The sequence below is a fragment of the Schistocerca nitens genome, chromosome 9 (assembly GCF_023898315.1).
Source record: "Schistocerca nitens isolate TAMUIC-IGC-003100 chromosome 9, iqSchNite1.1, whole genome shotgun sequence".
NCBI lineage: Eukaryota > Metazoa > Arthropoda > Insecta > Orthoptera > Acrididae > Schistocerca > Schistocerca nitens.
In genome coordinates, this window is record NC_064622.1 from 6,428,419 (window position 1) to 6,449,562 (window position 21,144).

The 21,144-nt window shown below is 41.4% G+C and overlaps 1 protein-coding gene across 3 annotated transcripts in view; it reads left to right on the forward strand.

Annotated features, from left to right (window-relative positions):
- LOC126202948 (fructose-bisphosphate aldolase) overlaps nucleotides 1-21,144 on the forward strand; it is a 139,347-nt gene that overhangs the window by 46,855 nt on the left and 71,348 nt on the right. The window contains exon 1 of one of the 3 annotated variants that reach the window (XM_049937051.1): nucleotides 8,063-8,214. The exons of the other annotated variants lie outside the window; for them this stretch is intronic. The gene's annotated coding sequence lies outside the window, so the exon portion shown is untranslated. Of the gene's footprint in view, nucleotides 1-8,062; nucleotides 8,215-21,144 lie in introns of those variants that run through there. 3 annotated transcript variants of the gene reach the window in all.

The following is a 21,144-nucleotide window of genomic DNA, read 5'->3' on the forward strand; positions in this document are numbered from 1 at the left end:
ATGTCATTGTATCGTTGGGTATATTCACCACGGTTCGTCTAACAGAATATAACCACGGATGCTGGAAAAATAGGAATTATTTGGGATGGCGGGAGAGTTGCTGTTGCAGTATTTTTCTGAATGGTGTCCACGCTCAGGGGGTTCTCCATCAATAAGGAGTGATACAAGACACCAAACTAGAATTCGGTCCAAGACGGGTGTTCCAATCACAAATGATATAAAAGTGTCGTAATTACGAAATAAGATAAAAAGTGACTATGTGTCAAAACAATGGTGGTTCTGCGTTGATAAAAATGGAAGTCTGTGCTCTCCATACAGTTAGCAACAGCTTAGTGCCTTCACATAGTTATCAGAGAGGCGTGAGCGTTTGACATTGACACAGCCGCTGGAGGTCAGAGCACCGTCTCGACTTTGCTGGGCTTCTGCCAGGGAAGCTAACATCCCAGCCAAACAGCTGTGTGCCTTTACAGCACACACCGTCGCTCAGACAACGTTCTTGTTCTCACGATGCGAAACATTTGCTAACACTCTTCCTCTCTACAGAGCGTGTCAGGCTCACGCAGAGGATGCGAAACTGAATACTTTTGACGTGATGTAGCAATGGCCGGAAATGAATATGTAGTATCTTTTTAATGTCGTACGCAAATTTTCCTTGTAGCGAAAATTGAAAGTCATAGCAACAGTTCAAAGTGACGACAGCTGGACTAAACGAACTCATAAAGTTATGTAGCACTCTCTCAAATATCCCTTGTGTCTGTTGTACAATGAGGCAGTCGGCTAGGATAGCTCAGTTACTGGGATTTCGTACACCCATGGTCTCAGGTTAACTCCGTAGGGACAAAAAGTATAACAGTAAGACGATACCAGGAGCTAACGAGAACCTTACCAAGAGCTTATTAGAATCTTACCAGAAATTCACCATAATCTTATGTAACGAACTCCGTGTGAAGATGTTCATTTTCAGCAATTTCTTACTTTATTAAGACAAATGTCGTGGTCCAAAAGGACCGCTCGAGCTATATTCAAATGCAAAGTATTAGTCTGAGGATGGGAGTTATATTTCATTTCGCGGGCTGCGTTCGAAAGGCTTGCTGGACAAACATCCTTTAGAGAACAGCAGGAGGTAAAGTCTCCTGTAACTATGGCAACATATCCAGAATTTACACGATGTAAAGAGTTCCGTGCAAACTGAGTGGCCCAAAATAGAGCTCCATTTGAACCCCGTTGATGTTATAGAATTCCAGCCCACGTGTTGATAGAGAATCATTGCTTCTTTTCCGAGACGAGCGTCGTATATGGATTTTCATCGGTCCAGAAATCATGGGATTTGAAATCACCATCACGCTGAAATGAAGCCTCATGGACAATACAACCACGTGCTTCGCAACTGTTCAAGACATCTTTCCGCTTGAAGTATTCATCTGCTGCCGTTAGTTTCTTCTGCACCTGTATAACTTTGAACTTAGGGTTTGGAATGCCTTGCATGTGAATGTAATACACGCTGATGAATCACGTCTGGCATCTTGTCCAATTCGAAATATGCTTCTTAAAATTATTGGTTGTTTCAAAAAGAACATGAGGATTCCAGTTGATTGCTATACTTCTTATAGTGGAGAATAGGGAATGTACGTTTGACGTAGCGACCTTTGTTAGGTGCACTTCGGGAAGCTATTAATACGGTAACAGATTTGCTAAATGTAAGCATTGCACGTAAGTGTGGTTCAAAATGGTTCAAATGGCTCTGAGCACTATGGGACTTAACATCTATGGTCATCAGTCCCCTAGAACTTAGAACTACTTAAACCTAACTAACCTAAGGACATCACACAACACCCAGCCATCACTAGACAGAGAAAATCCCTGACCCCGCCGGGAATCGAACCCGGAAACCCGGGCGTGGGAAGCGAGAACGCTACCGCACGACCACGAGATGCGGGCTCACGTAAGTGTGCATTTGCAGTCAATACACATTGGGTATGGCAGCTGCAGAAATGTAATTAAAGTAAATCATAAATCCTTTTATTTCCTATTTTGGGCCATGGAGAAACTGATGGTGGTTATCCTTTACAAAGGTGCTACCGTACTCTGGAATGCTTAAACCAAAATAATATATCTTTGCGTTACAGACAAAAATTTGCAGTGCTTTTAACGTAAGGGACTAAACGGGTCACAAGTGATTTCAGAATGCACGTGTTTGTGCTTCTCATCTGACTGAAGAACAGCGAATCGCCGTTAAGTACCGGCGATTCCTCGCGTTGTTCAAGATGTACAACTTTGTCTGTTGCACATTCGCCCGTATTCCAAAACATGACAGCGCCTTATCTCTTCATTGAAATAAATATTTCCACGTTCTTCAACGTGTACACTGTACAGTTTGTATGTTCCACTTTCGCCTGATTCCAGGCCATGGTCCACACCCAATTTCCAGAGTGCAATAAATATTCATCAAGCATCGGCTACCTTTGTAGGCCATCTGGCGGCTAGTGTATGTACAAATTAGACAGGGTAATGGAAGTGTGTAACGCTGAGGTCTAGACTTCGCCGTTTTAAGAGACGTAGGTGGTTTACGGCGATAAACAGGTATTGTCCGAACGCGTTTCTAAACACGTGTGTGTGGTGCTATGTTTTCAATCAAGAACTGTAGCTCTCTGAAGTTTAGAACTGATTGACACAAACCTAGTAAATCCATTCTTTTCTCGAATGTTCCATTTCCTCTGGGTGTTTAAGTCTATTGTACCGAATAAATATACTGTAATCAATAGAAAAGTGTTTTCTTGTGAGCATTCCATGAGATGTGTTGTGATAGTAAGTTTAAATTTAGCTATCGATTTGTTTTATAACTCGTTCAGCTTAAGTATCCAGGAAACAGGACTGTTCAGGACTATCTCCACCTTTATTTCCCATCGCAGAGACCGCGGAAATTAGTGTCATTCTGTTACGTAGCACGTACTGCGCGTTCATAGGAATTTAGGAATGTGATACATTAGATTTTGTAGCTAAGGAGGCTTGTGTTGTATACTTTCTGATTAAAACCAATGCGGTCAGCCCTCTTAAAATACGCAAGCAATTGTTTCTGTTCACATGCTGCTAGAGCTGTATGACCATAAATAGCTCCCTCCAATCGACGCCGAGAATTCGATTTGAAGACTCACTGCAGCCTTTATATTCTGGGTAAAGAAATCTACGGTTGGTCCTAAAGTATGAGGAAATGCGTCGTGACACATCATGATAATGAAAACATACTCTCAAAGGACAGTTGTGTTGGCATCGCCAATGATAAACGCTGTCGACAACTGGATCTTAAGGGACCGATGACCATCGCAGTCTGGTCCCTTTAATCCCACAAACCAACCAACCAACTGGATCTTATCAGCGTGAAAAAACATGTTTAGAAGATTGTTGGAGTGGTTGTCTGATGGTATCAGAATTCTGGTAGCATTGGATTACGATAGATACAGCACCAGCACAAGTTAAGAAACACACAAATTTTACCTAATCCACAGAGCAAGCAATGTTTCGTGGATAAAGAGCTATTTCCAGCGCAAGTGGAAAAAGAACTACACCGAGGGCGACATTTTGGAAACAAGTGAAGGGGGCGGAGGAAGGTGAGGGAGATGGAGGCCCCGTGTTCTATGCTCCCTCCTCCCCCTTCCATTTTGTACCAATCTAAACCTCATCTGCCAGCGTGGCCATTTCCGAGAAAAACAAAAGCTAATTACTACCCTAATGCTCAACTGCAACGGCACTGCCTTCACATCTTTTCATCACTCCTGAAGCCCCACACGCAGAATGCAGTACCTTTTCCCTTGTCGCAAACGTGCGATGCATTGAAGTTATTTCTGTTGTTGTGTAAGAACTGCCCTTGATCCAGAGATATTAGGTTTTGCCAGGTCGTTGAAGAGAAACTTCGAGCATTATGTCCGAATTTGGTAGGGGAGACACTTTTACTAAAGCACCAATTTGCGATAATGATTCCGCTGATTCTATATTTGGTAGGATCCGCATATCGTTTGTTTAGTGTTTACTTACTCAACCAGCTACTCTCTCTCTCTCTCTCTCTCTCTCTCTCACTCACTCACTCACTCACTCACACACACACACACACACACACACACACACACACACACACACTCACTAACACACTTCCTTTAGCAACTCTAACGAATGTACGATTAACAGGCCTTAATAGTGACTCATGTAATATTGTGGTGATGCGTAATTCTTTCCCTGCCTTGTAGTTCTTCATCGGATGGTTTGTCTGCTGACTTACGCCAATTCTACAGGAAGGATACTTTACTCGTTCAAACATCCGTTCCAGTTCTGAATAAAAAAATAAAAAAAACATTGAAATGCATACTAATTATACGTAATGGTTACTTCCGTAGCTTAATATTAAGCTGTCTAAAGATAATATAACTCTAGCCCGATCGAGGTCTCGTCAAGTTATTGGCAAGACACGGCATGTTCGCGTCCTTCCGGCCGAGGAAGGCGACAAATTTCCGGAGGACGTGATTCTGGAATAACTTGTTCGGAATGCGCTGTGTACTAAACATTGGTAGTTCAAGTAGTCGTACTAAACACTGGTAGCTCAAGCAGTCGCTCTTGAAGGACGAAAGTGTTGTGTACACAGTGAAAAATACGGGCGTTTCATGTATGGTGCAAGCGCTGCGTCTGGTGTCGCACGGGAACACGCTCTGGCCCGCTCTTCGGACTTCAGCTGGCGTGTCGTTTTGTGCCGCACTATTTGAGGTAGAAGCGGCCTTAGAACGAAATAAAAAAAAAGTTGTCTTCTGTAGCTCTACACAACAGCTTCTCTTTTCGTGTTGTTTGTACTTTTTGTGGTCCACGTTTCACTTCCGTACAAGGTAACATTGCAGATGAATGTCTCCATAAAAGATTTCGTAACGCTTAAATTTATATGAGACGTTAACATGCTTCTCTTTTTCAGGCTCTTCTTGCCATTGCCAAATTTTTATACCCTCTCTACATCGGCCGTCGAAAGCTGCAGTGAATCACTTTAATATTCGGACACTATGACATGTTAACCAAGTAGCATCATAACTTTATTCGTAGCAAAACAAACAAGTATAACCAAATATTATATTCCGTGATGTTTCTTGTAAATAATAGCATAGACATTATTAAGATAACGTACTTAAGTTCTTTTATAATACTATTTAAATACAAATCGGTCCTATATACACGTTGCATTAATATTAGAACACTTTGCAGAACTAATCATTTCAAGACAAGATTTTGTGGAACATTAAGTGTGCCAGTATCTTGTGGGGTAGCCGTTCTGTTTTATCACTTCTTTCAAACGCTGCGGCATACTACAAATGATCTGTTTTAAATAGTCCGCATGTAGACTGTCCCATTCTTCTTTTAATCGACGATTCGGAGTTTCCGTGGACGATGCTGGTGTTTTTCTAATACGTCGCTCCAGTTCTCCCCACACATTCTCAATGGGGTTGATATCTGGTGATTTTAGGTGGTGGTTGTAAGACTTTGGGGCAATTGTGCAGCAAATATTCCTGCACAGTGCGAGCCTTATGTTTCGGGTCATTGTCCTGGTAGAACTTGAACGGGTTTGTTATCCCAATGGTTTCAACACTTTTCCATAAATTGTTCTTTAATATGTTCAAATAGACATATTTGTCCATAATACTGTCGATGAACGCCAATTCCCGCGGTCCAGAGATATCGATATACAGCCCCAGATAAGAACGCTGCCACGTCCATGCCTTAGCCGCGCGGAGTGGCCGCGCGGCTTGAGGCGCCGTGTCACGGATTGCACGGCCCCTCCCGCCGGAGGTTCGAGTCCTCCCTCGGCCATGGGTGTGTATGTTGTTCTTAGCGTAAGTTAGACTAAGTTAGTTTAAATAGTGTGCAAGGCTAGGGACCGATGACCTCAGCAGTTTGGTACCTTAGGATTTCAGACACACACACACACACACACACACACACACACACACACACACACACACACACACACACCTCCATGCCTTACCGTCGGTTTAATATTTGTGACTGTAAATTCTTATTTCTTCTTCCACCACACCAGTCTTCGTCCATCGGACCCAAAAACGTTAAATTTACTTTCTTCGGCAAAAATGACGTCGTTCCACCATATTTCATCCTTCGTAATAAACTCCCTGGCAAAGTACAATCTCTTCTTTCGATTATGTTCATTCACATAGGGTTTCTTCCTGGCCACTCTTCCATTGTAGCCACTTTCACTCAATGCTCTGCGAATCGTCAGCTCACTTGCTAATCTGGGTACACTGAGAGTAGGATCCTTCTTTATTTTCCGTATTAGCTGCCTCTTGTCACATGTATCCAGCTTCGGTGGCTGGCCCTTTTGCGGTATGGAGTCGATATGGTCCTCATTTTGGAATCGTCTGAGGATATCTGCCGCAGTACTCTTTCTTGTGTTGAGCGTGGCAGCAATTTGTCTGTATCATTTAAATTTCGCGTTGTGAAAAATCACAAGCTGTCGTATCTCAAAACTAGTATTAGCTTTCCGTGGCATCGTACCGTCTGGGCAGTGGACCGCACTTGTAAACACACACTTGCCTTCTGGTTCAAATGGCTCTGAGCACTATGCAACTTAACTGCTGAGGTCATCAGTCGCCTAGAACTTAGAACTAATTAAACCTAACTAACCTAAGGACATCACACACATCCATGCCCGAGACAGGATTCGAACCTGCAACCGTAGCTGTCGCGTGGTTCCAGACTGAAGCGCCTAGAACCGCATGGCCACTCCTGCCGGCGACTTGCCTTCTGACTTTACCCCGGAGTGAACGGTGAATACAAGTGTGGCACTGCCGTCTGTCTGCATATTGAAGTAACGTGACCGTCGGAGAGTGGTTTATTTCTATACGTTGTGTAAACAACATTCATACTATTGTTTACTAGACATCTACCTTCATGTAATACGTGGATATATTATATTTTTCTTTTATTCCGAATACAGTTATAATGCAGCAAAGTAGAAATCACGTAGTGTCCGAATATTAAGGTTATTCACTGGATTTTGCTGCCCAAATTGCAAAATTCCCGCCGATCTTGGTGGCCGAGCGGATCTAGGCGCTTCAGTCCGGAACCGCGCCACGGCTACGGTCGCAGGTTCGAATCCTGCCTCGGGCATGGATGAGTGTTATGTCCTTAGGTTAGTTAAGTTTAAGTAGTTCTAAGTTATAGGGGACTGATGACTCACATGTTAAGTCCCATAGTGCCATTTGAACCATTTTTTGCAAAATTCCTCCCTTGCTACTTTTAGTATCTCATTCTAAGTCTAATTGTCGTGGTGTCACCGTTGTTATTTTGACTAAACTCCATTGCCCTTGCTTTGCTTTTGTTGATTTCCATTTTATAACTTCATAGCAAACCGAGCAACGCTTCGCAATTGCTTAATATGTTTGGAAATTGGGTATAAGTCCTATATCCTTTTCCCCTTCCCTCTGTCCACCCCTCTCTTTGTCCATCTTCTCCTTCTCCCGCTCTGGACCTTTCCTTTATGTATTACATACATATTCAAGTGTTATATTAAAAATATATAGCCTATATCCGTCTGAATATTCATTTATGTATTGTGTAAAAATCTAAAGAAAATAGGTCAAGAATTTCTAAATATTTATGGTAACAACGTTTCCCATTTCCATATTAATTATATATTTACAAATTTTTTCGTTAAAAAGTATAAAATAGCCAATGTCTGTCCACATGTTCATTAGTGTGGTGCAAAAATGTGAAGTAAATTGGCTCAAGAACTTTTAGAGATTTTTTGGTACCGACGTTACATAACAACTTGTCTTATACTGAAGTATAAATTTTTCGAGACTTTCAGCATTGCGTTCAATTGATCTTCCAAGTCTTTTGCCACCTTTGACAGGATATAAAGTTTTCTTATTTATTCTTCCTGAACTTTAAAATATCAATACAAGAGTAATAGTATTAACCGTCTAACGATATTACGTGCCACTCAGCCTTCTGTCGTTTACAGAAAACCTCGTTTCGATATGTTGAACAATTCAGGGAATAAAAAGGGATGTGGCGAGTCACCTTGTAGAGTGGTGGGGACGGAGGCGATAGCCTGCGTGACGCAACATCCTGGGCGAGCTAAAGAGTGGTGGGCCCGTGTCCAGGGACCCAGTTAGTGCGACGCGGCTGGCCAGCTACACCGGATTACAAGCAGTACGCGGATAGCAGGTGCGTGGGCGGGCGGGCGAGCTGCTCTGATGCACAGTGACACATTGCACTTTCACCATTTCTCTGCCTCTCTCAGACAAGGCAAAACTCTTTTTGCCGCAAGCGACTCGTGTTGTATGATAATGTATTAGTTGTATGCGCCTGTGACCTAGGTTGAATTCGTGAAAAATAACACGAGACTTGTGATGTTCAGTTGTAATATCAGGATTCGCCAATAGCGCTGTATTGGTAAATGGTAGGTATCTCTATGTGCAACTGAGTAAGCGCTTTCAGTGTTCTGCCGATTGCATTTCGCCTCAATTTATTGTGAAATGTTTTCGGTGATACAACGTGTCGTTCCCGGACTGTTGCAGTTGAGACTGGTCATCTGTCTTCCGATACAGTATACACTTGTCAGTACAGCATACAGAATGCATCCGTGCTTTATCACCAAGTTGCTGTCAGCTATAGGGACTACGTACTTTGCCACTGAAGATTGTTCTCAATACAGTGAGCCGAAAAGCGGATGGCTGAATAGAAACTGCACTCTTTCATTGCACATAGAGGTACGCTCATATTGCCAGTGCAGTATTACTAGCAACGATCGGTAGGTCGCATGTCAAGAAATGATTGCCGTGGCATTTTCTGCTGCAAAATGTCGCCTTCATGTGTCTGCGGTGGTTAGTGTGACGATAATCGTATGTCGTAGGTTTAGCGCAATAACTTATACAATGAGCGTTACTCACCGCGAGCAAATTACTCAGACTATATTCATCCAGAATGAGAGGACTTTGCAACTTCCAATAAACTTCACGCAATATTTTAAATCTTAACGAAACTTTTTCTCGCTGGCACGCCCCACAAAAGGAATAAAGAAAAATTCTTATCACTTACTACATATTCTTTCTTCATCCAGTACACTTTACAATTAACTCTATTCACAATTTCCACGCATTGTCTACATATACCCTTAAATGAACCTGCAAAATTATATTATTGTACGACACGTAGTTTGGGAGATGTGACGTTTCATACATGGGAGTTCGATTCTGTCAAGAATCGAGGATAAGGATTTATTATTAGAGCAAAAATTCGGATGGATCTTGTGTTATTGCACGAATTACTTCGTTTTTAGAATAGATTTAACTCAGCATAGTGACTCCCTATGTTACAGAAGATCACGATCGAAAATATATTTTCATTCTGTGGAATTTTCCAGACAAAAAGATCGTAGGATACCTGTCAGTATACATTAAATAAACCGTGGCAGTTTTCTTCGGAATCATTTGTCTAAGGTTTCCGAGGGGAGGACGGCAGATAAACGTTTAACGTCCCGTTGACAATGAGATCGACGAAGCACTTACTCGAGTTGGGGAAGAAAATTGGCATGTCCTTTTCGAAGGAATCGCTTCGGCATTTTCCTGAAGCTAATTAAGGAAACCACGAAAACCAAAATCTGGATGGCTAGGACGGAAGTTGAAGTGCCTTCCTCCCGAAGGCAAGTGCAATTTCTTAAGCACAGCGCCACCTCGCTCCGTCCCTAAGGTTGCTCCTTAGACCTGCAGGAGGTCTGCTTCTTTGCGTGCCATCTATGAAGAAGAGGGTGTTTGTAAAGACCTCTTTCTGCAAAATCAACAAAACAGATCTGGAGACATTAAGGGCTACATAATGTAGCATCGTTAGTGCAATACGTCGTTATATTTGTATCTGACTTTGGAAAAATAGGAAACCGTTTCAGTTTCGACGCCTAAAGTGTCTAGTTATGCGACATAGGACACGCTAAAATATCACGACAGTCACGTGTGTTACATTCTATGATAGATCAAGCCCTAGTCGACGAAGCTTGGCAAGTCTGTTTAAATCAGCTGTTTCGCAAAAAGTATCAATCGGCTTTATCCCTTGGAGATTCTCGCGGTTGTTTCGAGCAACAGCATGGTACTCGACTCGTGGCTTGCCCAATACAAACCCATTAAAGTACAAAATCACTTGTTTCCAATTGCAGGTCAAAAGGGATCCAGCATTAGCGACGGCATCACTTTGGTTCTTCTGCGGTAGCCACGTCCGGAGAAAGGGGACGATGGACATTACCAGCTCATTTTACTTTTGATTTATGTATTACAGTTTGTTTTGTGTGCATATACTGCTTTGCTGCCTCTGCCGAGGATGTCTTTTTTATAAGTGTAGTAAAACCGGTTCAACGAGGGAAGGTCCCCAGGGATGAGATCGACATTTGGGAACCACCTAACCGAGATCTAGGTTCGGGTCCCAGGTGTCACACCTTACAACAATTCACCCTTGTGGGCCCTCGTATACGAGTAATCCGCACAAAAGAATTTCAGAATTTCTTATGAGCCTTGAAAATAGCGATGATTTCTAAACCGGCGTCGTAGTCTAGCGGCGAAGGTAACTTGCCTGTGAACGCCTGAAAAAATATTAAAAATTTCCATAAAGTTCGGCTCTAATTAAAAAACACGAATTCTTAGTAGGATAAAAAATTATAGGACAATAGAAGTATATTTTGATATGCAATTAATCATATTAGTTCTCATATTGACTTTTAACTGTCTTATTTAGATCCTTGAAACTTTAAATACACATTAACAACATCTCTATATAAAAAATAGACTGCAGTCATGTAATTTCAGTCATAATTTTTTATTCTAGAAATGTTTACATTTGATAACTAAAATTAAGTTACTTTTTTATAATTAATCGGTATGGGTTTTGCTTCCTGTTGGTAGTACGGCAGTCTCTGTAGTCATCGTTCCTCCAAATAGTATCCTGAAAAATTAAAAAAAAAATTCAGACATCTAGCAAACATGTCAGGAAACTAATTCAACCTCGTGATGACTGGGTGTTGTGTGATGTCTTAGGTTAGTTAGGTTTAAGTAGTTCTAAGTTCTAGGGGACTAATGACCATAGATGTTAAGTCTCATAGTGCTCCGAGCCAACTAATTCAAATTTATATTTGATCTGACTGATCTTTGTTGTTGCCAATACATTCCATTTGCATAATTTTTTTGGTTCACATGTTCGTCTTCCCTTTTCCTTTTCGTGTTTCTCCTTGTTATTCTGGGCTCTTTAATTGCTCCAGGGCTCACTTTTCAGCAGAACTAACTGTGTGTCTTTCTCAAATCTTAGAGGTGGTGGCATATCCATGATAGCACAAAATGTTTTTGAGTTGCTCTTCTACCCTTCACAATACACCTCATTCCATACGCTAGTCAGATTTTTGAATTATAAACTCTTTCTTTCACAATCAAGAAGGTTACTCAAGTTTAGTTACTCCACAGAAATCACAAAACATTTGACGCTTACTGGCCTGACATTCCTGCCTTTAAAAAAAATTGCTCTGAGCGCTAGGGGGCTTAACATCTGAGGTCATTAGTCCCCTAGAACTTAGAACTACTTAAACCTAACTAACCTAAGGACATCACACACACCCATGCCCGAGGTAGGATTCTAACCTGCGACCGTAGCGGTCGCGCGGTTCGAGACTGAAGCGCCTAGAACCGCTCGGTCACAGGGCCGGCCCTGCCTTCAAGATCTTCTACAGTTGGACCGCCGTCTCGTCTACAGAACGCAAACAAGGCAATATACTATACAAGACTACACAAAGCACTCATTCCAGCAGTCATGGAACCACATTCAGTCATACAGTATTGTCAATCAGTTCTCTTAGAAGTGTCGCTCGGGAACTCCAAATATGTTAGCTTTTCTCTTGAGTCATCAGATGGAGTCGACATAACATCCAGTCTGTTTGTAGACGTACTCACACAGTCTCCTCTTGTAATTCCTGGCGAAATAAACCGACTGCCGTAAGACTAACGTTTCCCAGTACCAAAACATTTTCCGCCGGCATAACTCGCGAGAACGACAGCAACTGCTACAGAAAATTTTGTAACGGAACTCCTTGCCACGTGATCATTACAATCTGCCAATTGTTTTTGCAACTTGAGCACGCATCAAAATAACGAATTAAGCACGTTTCTGAACATTTGCTTTGCACACGTCCTTCAGTTGCCGGGAAGGGCGACAAGGTGCGTTTTCTTGTGGGCCTGGCATAACGCCAGGCAACCGCTTACGACACGGTTCTAGACCAGCGCTACTGTTATTTGCGACAACTTGTTTACCGGCGACCAGCTGATAACAGCTGTTAAGCTAGCGGTTCACCACCTTGTAATGGCCGGCTGTTTATTCGATGACAGATTATCGTGTTTAATGTGACTCTTATCTCCTGCATGAAAATCCACTCTCCAGTCAACGTTCAGCAGGGAAAGAAAAATGCCTTAATATTCAGTAATAACTGCTATCGTTTAAGTGGCGTTTAAGCAACCCAAATTAATGTGGATTGTGAGAATTTGGTGTGATCCACTTAACAACGTGTCCCAACTCAGCCAACTTTTGAATATATCGTATGATATTGACCTAAAGCTACTTCACATTCCGAAATCTACACAGTATTCTCTTCGTATAACTCTTAAAATACAAATGCGATTCATCCTGTACTGTTTTCAAATTATCACCTTTAAATAACTTGACTTACACATTATCGAAATGAAACCCTTCCCGCAGAAGGTATTTGATCCATAACAATGCTTTGTAACGGCCTACGGGTAATTACTGTTATAATTTTTATTGGCTTTACAGCACTTGCTTAGTTGCGTTGTGTTTTAGGTTAAGCTTAATAAGAATTTCTAATTTGACCAAATGCAAACACAAATGGTTTGTGCCTGAAATTAACTACATAGTTAATATAAAGTATAAAGTTAACGTTAAAGCAGAAGTACACAACTAAATATAGATACATCTCATCTAACACTACACACTAAATTTCAATGTACTTACTTGCAAAACGCAATTTTAAATATCGTTATCTTTAAATTAAAGTATTTAATTGCAAATTAACTACTGTGGACAAAAAAAACTAAATTTGTTGCATTCAAAGCTATCATAATGTCTAAGAACCTAATACAAAATTTCTTGTGCTTTTCTAAAAATGTACAGTGAGATTTTCAGTGCATTACTGTTTAATGCCTCAATTGAATACTTCCCTTCTCAGAAATAGTGTCAGTACTTACGATTGAGGCATGAATAACCTTGAGAGTGAATCTGTTACGTTTTTTTGCAATCGGTGCACTCCCATGGTGATAATTATTTGTTTTCTGCTTTAAACTGTAGGTTGTCAGTATTCCGTTCGTACCGTTGTCATACCATGACAAGACCAAAACGGTGAGCCATTTTGTATAACTCCATCTTTACAGCAGTACCAAATATCTTCCCTAATCACAAATCATAGCTAAACTTCTTTGTGCTCTTAGAATGAGTTGTCAGTGCAAATTTTCTACGCAGACCGTCGTGAAGTAGGAACAGATGGGTGCATTCCTTTAACAGTGTAGAGCATTAATATATAATTAATTCAAATAATAAGACGCGTAATATTATACAACCTCATAAAAATGTTTGCATATATTATCCTTAACAAGAATAGACAATGTCACCCATATACTTGTGTGTAGTATTATCATGTAAAAACTTGATGTGGCCTCAAAGAGATAAGTGGAATACGCTGACATCGAGAGAACGTCGTCACCAGTCGATTGGTCCTTGAAGCCATATTCATTTCTCTGAGAGATGTTTTCTCAGAAGTGTTCACGGATCGCTGCTCCGTTCCGACGTGCTCCAACATGCATAAAATTGTTTCCTGTAATTCCTCGATCTGGTGAAGCATGTAATATACAACTACGTCACGTTAAACGCCAACTGTATTGGCATCTTGAGCTGCACAGGAGTTACAAATGTGAATGGTGTGGCTGTGACCATTTCTGAATATATGTATATATAAAACGTACTATTTCGTGTACATCCACTACACCATACATAAACAGCTTCATCCTCGTCGAGCTAACGAAGACCACGCAGAACTCAGTGGATGTTTGATTTAGTTTCAGTGGTGGTCGACGAATTGATTTAACGGTGGCTGTGTTAAAATGCATCTTACATATCGTCAATTATTTATGGGAGCTTCGTGGTTATCCCCTCCTAGGCAGTCGCCACAAAATCGGCAGTCACTTTGAAGTTCGAGATCTACTTTTTTTTTTGGGAGGTGGGGGGGGGGGGGGGGGAGCTTCTTTTATACGGGACATGGTATTGCAGTTGAAAAGCAACTGGTAGGTACAAGTAGGACAGTCTGATGTAGTGTTGCTTTCTGGTCGACGAAGCATTCACCAAAACGTAAAAAACCACTAGTTTGAGCTATGGTGGATTCAGATGATAATGAACCTTCTCGGACACCTAATACTCAATATAATCTCGTTTTATTTTAATTTCTGTACCTTCGTGTAATTGTTCCAACATTATTTTATCGCTGGAAGTTCGGTAAGCGTTTTATGTCACGACGACGACTAGTTGATTAGAGACGGGTCACAAACAAAGCCCACGTTTAGAAATGACAGAATTCTTTACTTAGCGAGCAAAAGAATTTCTGAGCAAAGCAATGGACTACTACTTTTTGCCTGCGACAAAATATTCAGTTAAAATTTACCTTTTTTTATTGCATGCTACTGTTCCCAACGCAACTCAGAGAGGTATGTGCCTGCAAGATACGCGAAGATTCTACGATTAAACAATTGAAAGAGTTGTTCTTTGCAGTTAAGTGGTTCAATTGCTTGTTCGTACAACGTACAGTACACAGCCCCCTGCACGTAATGGCACTTCTGAAAGGCCATAAGTTAATACTGAAAATGTAGGATTTATTCCGGGAAATTGAAAGCATGTCATACGGTATTTCGATCGTAACTGGGAAGATATTTTTTCGACTGGTGGAGAAAAGCAGACGATAAAGCACGATAAGAAAGATGGCGATTACGTGCGATTATATATAATCCTTTAAAAATCCAGCTTGCAAAAATAGGCTTTCCCCAAGAGTCTGGTTGTTTTGTATTATACGAAACAGTGAGACGATCGTGCCATTGACACATGTTCGTTAGTGAAAGTTGGTCAGTCGTTTTCGAGGCTGTTGAAAGAGCCAGTGAAAAACACCAGTCAGATGATCTTAACGAGTTTGTCGGTGTAGTAAATATGGGTGCCCATGAAAACAAGTGCCGGTGGCAAATATTTGGTACGCCGTAGCTGATCAAATCAACAAAAAAGTCTTCATGGAATGCTTTTGTTCATTATTACTATTATTGTTTGTTCGTTGGGACAACTCGGCCCATGTTAATAGTGTTGATTCAGCATTTGCTTCTATTTCTTCCGCGCCTAAATTCTTTTTTTTGAGAGGATTTGGTTGCGAGTTAGTCCACAGGGTACATAGACTTTTTTATGGTTGTTCCTTTGGATTTATCCCGTTCGTCACTTCTTTTTTCCGAAAGAGACCTCTGTCGAAAACATCGTCGGAATTGGTTTCAGATGTTTGACGTCTCGGTGCTTGTGAACCGTAGCATTTCTATTTTGTGTTGAAAACTTCTAATATATTTTTTTAATCAGCCAGTTTCCGTCAGTTCATTTCATATGACCATCTCTTACGGATTGTTTCTGTGAGTATTGCTACTTTACAGTAAACTTTTTTGTTGGAACACCGTTCTTAATTGGATACCAGAATTCTGCGCCCTTTATTCTCCAGATCTCCGAGTAGTCCTTTACCGCTAATCAGGAACAGGATTCTGGCTGCGTACAAAGGTACTGGTTTTTATAATCCTATAGTGGCCACCATGTTGGTATCTTTAGTTGCTGGTCGCTCTGTTATAGTTGTGATTGAAGTCGTAAGGACTTTACGTAGTACCACTGAGTGAGACATCGATTCCGTTGATTTCAGTTTCGTTTAAGCGTGTTATAGAATCTTTCAGAAATATTATTTTTGTACGTGGCAGGTTTTGTACGTGACGGGGCAGGTTTAATGGTCTTTCTTTTTTTATATGCAATTCGTACGCTGTAAAGGCGACAGTACCAAGCTTGGTTAAACCTGACTGAATGTGCAGGGTGTTTCATTGTGTTTGTGACAAACGTGTACGTGTGCTGGATCACGCCATAAGCAACAATTTTTATTCGAGAGAAAATGTTCGCTAGGCATTCTTTAATATTTGCCGACCTTGGGAGGATGAGATTTCACTGAGCTATCAGGGTCAAATAACCATGTGTACCTACCCATGTAAACTGATAGTGATTTTCAACAAAAAAAAAGTAAGAATGAGTGTCTCTAAGCGGAGAAAGATATTATGCAGGCAAATCAATAACTTCAATTTTGCTCAGTCCAGCTCCTTTTTATGCAGTTCAGTGACTGGATGATAGGCAACACACATTGCATACGAACGCCGAAAACTACCGTACCTGCGCCCTTCTGTCTCACAGGGGCATAACCAGTCTTAAAACTATACGATATTCCAGTGCCCGTATTATTCCGAATTACGCTGCAATGTTCCTTCGGACATGAATACGTTGCGTCGTAATTCGGAATGACACATGGATGCATATCCGAAGGAACACAGCATCGTAATAACACAGGCACTTCAATATCGTGTACTTATCCGCCGACACAGCGAAGGCGACTTGCAAGTAAAATGTCTCCTCTGTGCAGGAATATACATAATGGATGTACGAGTACAGGTCGTCGGCACGTGGTTGACGACATATGAAGTGACTGCTAGCTCTAATCGAGAAACCCGGGTTTGAGACCCGGTTAGGCACAAATTTTCATTTCCTGCATTCCATTACAGAGTTCATTTCATGTTATTCCGTAACGGCTGTAGTCGATGCAGTGCCTGTACCTCATAGTTAGTCCTCGAGTATCGATGTCTTTACCTGACACACAGCGGCCTAGCACAGCAGCACTTCTGCCAGGGAAAGCCCCCAGAAGCTGTTTGGCGCCAGCCGCTACTTGGACTATCGTGAGAAGTTCGATAAATCCTTTAAATAATGCAGTGTTTGTGCACAGAATTGAGAACTCATCAATATTAGAAGCGAGTCGTTGGCAAAGATCGGTAGAAAAATAATAAGCCGAAATAAGCACAGTAGGTGTGCGCAGAAACGTTAGAAAGGTGTTCCGTGCCTTGTGCTCGAGACAATAAATCTATTAGTTCTATGGAGTCAGTGTCTTCTTTCGAATCCTCTTCATTGTTGGAACGCAATGTGAAGATTTTTAATGGCAAGCTGAGTGATTTTGATAGGGCATGTACCGGTAGGCACACGGTCCCGTTTTTAGACTTGAGGTGCACGGTCCTTGAAAGTAAGGTGCCTGCTCTAAGCTGTGCAGCATTAACATTGGTCTGGTCGCTGTGGTTATACCAACACAGCTGGTTTGAGAGAGAAACTTGGCCGTGATAGATACGGAGAAGGTAGTAGGCATCTTAGAACCTTGCGTAACGGCTATACGAGTACAGGCTCTAGACACACGATTGACGACATGTGGAAGTTTGGGTCTGGCAGTGAGTCGTGCACGGATAACCAAATGGTAAAGCGACCGCTCGCGATAAGTGGGAAATCAGAGTTCGAATCCCTTTCCGGCACAAATTTTCATTGTCGTCATTCCATTACATAGCTGATGGTTGCGCCTATTCGTTATTGCGAATACGCTTCGTGGATAGTTTTAAACAACGTATAGAGTCGCCGGGAAGCGTCGGCAAACATTTTGTCTATAACAGAAGTTGTTCCCCATGACGTGGTCTATCACCACTAGGCAATTGTAGCAAACACTTTGAAACATCTTGTACGGGGGTCACTACAAAAGAAATGCCCACTATTTTTGTGAAAATACAGTTGTCATTCTGCATGTGTGGAAGTTTTACAGTGTGTAGATACATCCTTCCCGCTTGTTTTCAAACTTAGTTCGACCTGTTCCCGTGAGTGGCGCCGTCACAGCATGTCTTCAAGATGGCTGCTACACTTGACATTCGTCAGAAGCAACGTGCTGTCATAGAATTCCTGTGCTATGAAAACTAGACAGTGGGAAACATCCACAAGAGGTTGAAAAATGTGTGTGGAGATGCTGCTGTCGATCGCAGTACAGTTAGTCGGTGGGCAAGCAGGTTACGTGATGAAAGCGGGCACGGCAATATTGAGGATTGTCCTCGCAGCGGCAGGCCACGTACTGCACACACTCCACACAATGTGCAGAGAGTAACGAATTGGTGACTGCTGACAGACGCATCACATTGAACGAATTGCACGCTACGTTGGGATAGGGGAAGGAAGTGTTTGCAGAATACTGAAAGTGTTGGCGTTAAAAAAGGTTTGTGCCAGGTTGGTTCCCAGGATGTTGAGAGTGGCTCACAAAGAAACAAGAAAAACGGTATGCAGCGAACTTTTGGAACAGTACGAGAATGGTGGAGACGAATTTCTTGGAAGAACTGTGACAGGTGATGAAACATAGCTCCATCATTTTTCACCAGAGACGAAGAGGCAATCAGTGGAGTGGCATCATGCAAATTCACCCAAGAAAAACAAAAAATCAGAACCACACATTCTGCTGGAGAAGTTATGGCTACGATATTTTTCGATTCCGAAGGACTCTTGCTTGTGGACATCGTGCCAAGTGGAACCACCATAAATTATTATGCATATTTGACGACACTGAAGAAACATTGAGCTCGACTGAGTCGTGTTCGACCACACCGGCAAAAGCAAGATGTTTTGCTGTTGCACGACAATGCACGACCACATGTCAGTCAAAAAACCGTGGAAGCGATCGCAAAACTCGGATGGACAACAGTGAAACACCCGCCTTACACTCCTGACTTGGCTCCATGTGACTATCATCTCTTTGGGAAACTGAAAGACTCTTCGTGGAACGAGGTTTGATGGTGATGACTCCCTTGTGCACGCTGCCAAACAGTGGCTCCAGCAGGTTGGTCCAGAATTTTACCGTGCGGGTATAGAGGCGCCGGTTCCAAGATGGCGTAAGGCAGTTGAGAGGGATGGAAATTATGTGGAGAAATGAAAGTATTGTTCCTAAAGGATGTATCTACACACTGTAAAACTTTCAAACATGTAGAATAAAAGATGGATTTTAAAAAAATAGTGTGCATTTCTTCTGGAGTGATCCTCGTATATTTGTCCGCAATAAAAATTTATTTTTGGATAGTCTGATGGTCGCTTGTTTTGTGATTAAAGGCTTTCTGTTTCAAATATTGTTGCTTTTATAATGACCCGATATTGTATACGTTCGTTTTTGCGTTTAGTTTGTGTTTAAAGGCTTTCTACTTCAATATTGTTGCCATAATAACGACTCAGTATTGTATACGTTCGTTTCTCTTCGAAAATTTAGTCGCACATCCACTGAAGCATTATTTTCGCTGTTAACGGGTTTCATAATTTCATTAATTTCTTTTTGGACGAGGTAACCGACGTTAACATCCATCCGTCAATAAACATATGAGTGAAATTGTATCCTCGAAAATCGTCACTAGTTTTTTAATTAATTTTAGTCATTACCGTTAATTTGAATTTACATCAGTTTTTTAGAAGAGCGAAAGTGACTTAGGTAATGAAATTTTCTAGGCATAGGTTGCGTCTGAGCTATGCATTCAATAACACAGGAAGCACATCAGCGTAGTGTAAGCGCATAGCCGTATTGTACGTTCTTTGGCTGTATTGGATTACCGACAGAGTTTTGTCGTATATTTATGAAAACAATCTTCGGAAAGATTGCGATGATTTGCATCAGTAATAGAATCGCACAACCTATTTACGGTCAAATCTAGGGCATTTCTACAACTCTTAATTGGTAATTTTTATTTTAAGCCACATTTAATAATAATGGGCTTAGGGGTGTTATAGCATTTTACTTTGCAATGCATGTAACTGCTCGTAACCCTTTGGTGAAATGTCGATTTGTAAAGCAATATTGAGGCTGGAACCTCATCTGTAGTTGCGACACTTTTCAGGCATAAAAATCTTCGTGTATAAACTGAGTACTCGAAGGTAAAGAGGAGAGCGGCATAGTATGATATTTAACGGAAAGCGGTTTGTAAAAGTTACTTTCACCCACTCTTGTTGTGGGCTTACAAATAATGGTAGGAACGTACGTCAACAAGCGAAATTGCTCTGCTGTTACACAATTTCAGTCACGACATAAATTTAATCAATTACTAAGTACTGAATTTCAACTAATCGATAATGATTTGACGTGGTACGCAGAGACAGTGAGTGATATATATGAGCTATCTTTAAAAAATAAAAATTTGTCGACCGCTGTGTTTTGGTTCGTAGATTTTTATGTCCGATACGTATTTCGGAGTTAAAGCTACCATCTTCGGGTTTAGAACAGTCACTACCACATTGGCCTCAAAACTAATCTGCAAGGGCCATTTCTGCAAGCAATGCGCTTAGAGCATATAATAAGGAGAGGATGAGTTGAGCAGGGCAAACAAATCGTTTTGATGGGTACCAGAGAATCAGGGGAAACGAACAAGCAGTGTTAGCAGCGGAAAAGATCTGCAAGCAAATCTGTGACACTGTGTGCGACTTGGTTGCAGTCTACCATCTTTCTGTTCAGCTAGAGCTATATTGTGGCTGACATTGGGATATGTGGAGTGCGGATACTGAATCCGTGTGTGGCGTGCCTCAATACCCTGTCACTCCGACGGTATCCATTCCCCGCGACTTCGCCTGCGAAAACGATTTACTGACATGTTCCATATGTCATATGAACGATTCTTTTATCGAAATTATGTGGAATTGGCTAATAGTTTTTAAGTAGAAATTCGTGAATGTAAAAGAAAGAAATGTCGAGGAGAAATGACTTTAAATTAGATTTAAAACTTGCTTCGCCACCTGTTAGGTATTTTACGTTATTGGGCAAATGATCAAAAAATTTTCTTGCTACATATTGAACTCTTCTGAGCCACTGATGGCTCCAACGACGAGTAATGAGGTCATTTTTCCGTCCATTGTTGTAGGTATGTACATTACTGCCCTTCTCAAGTTGTGATGGATTATTCATGACGAATTTCTGAA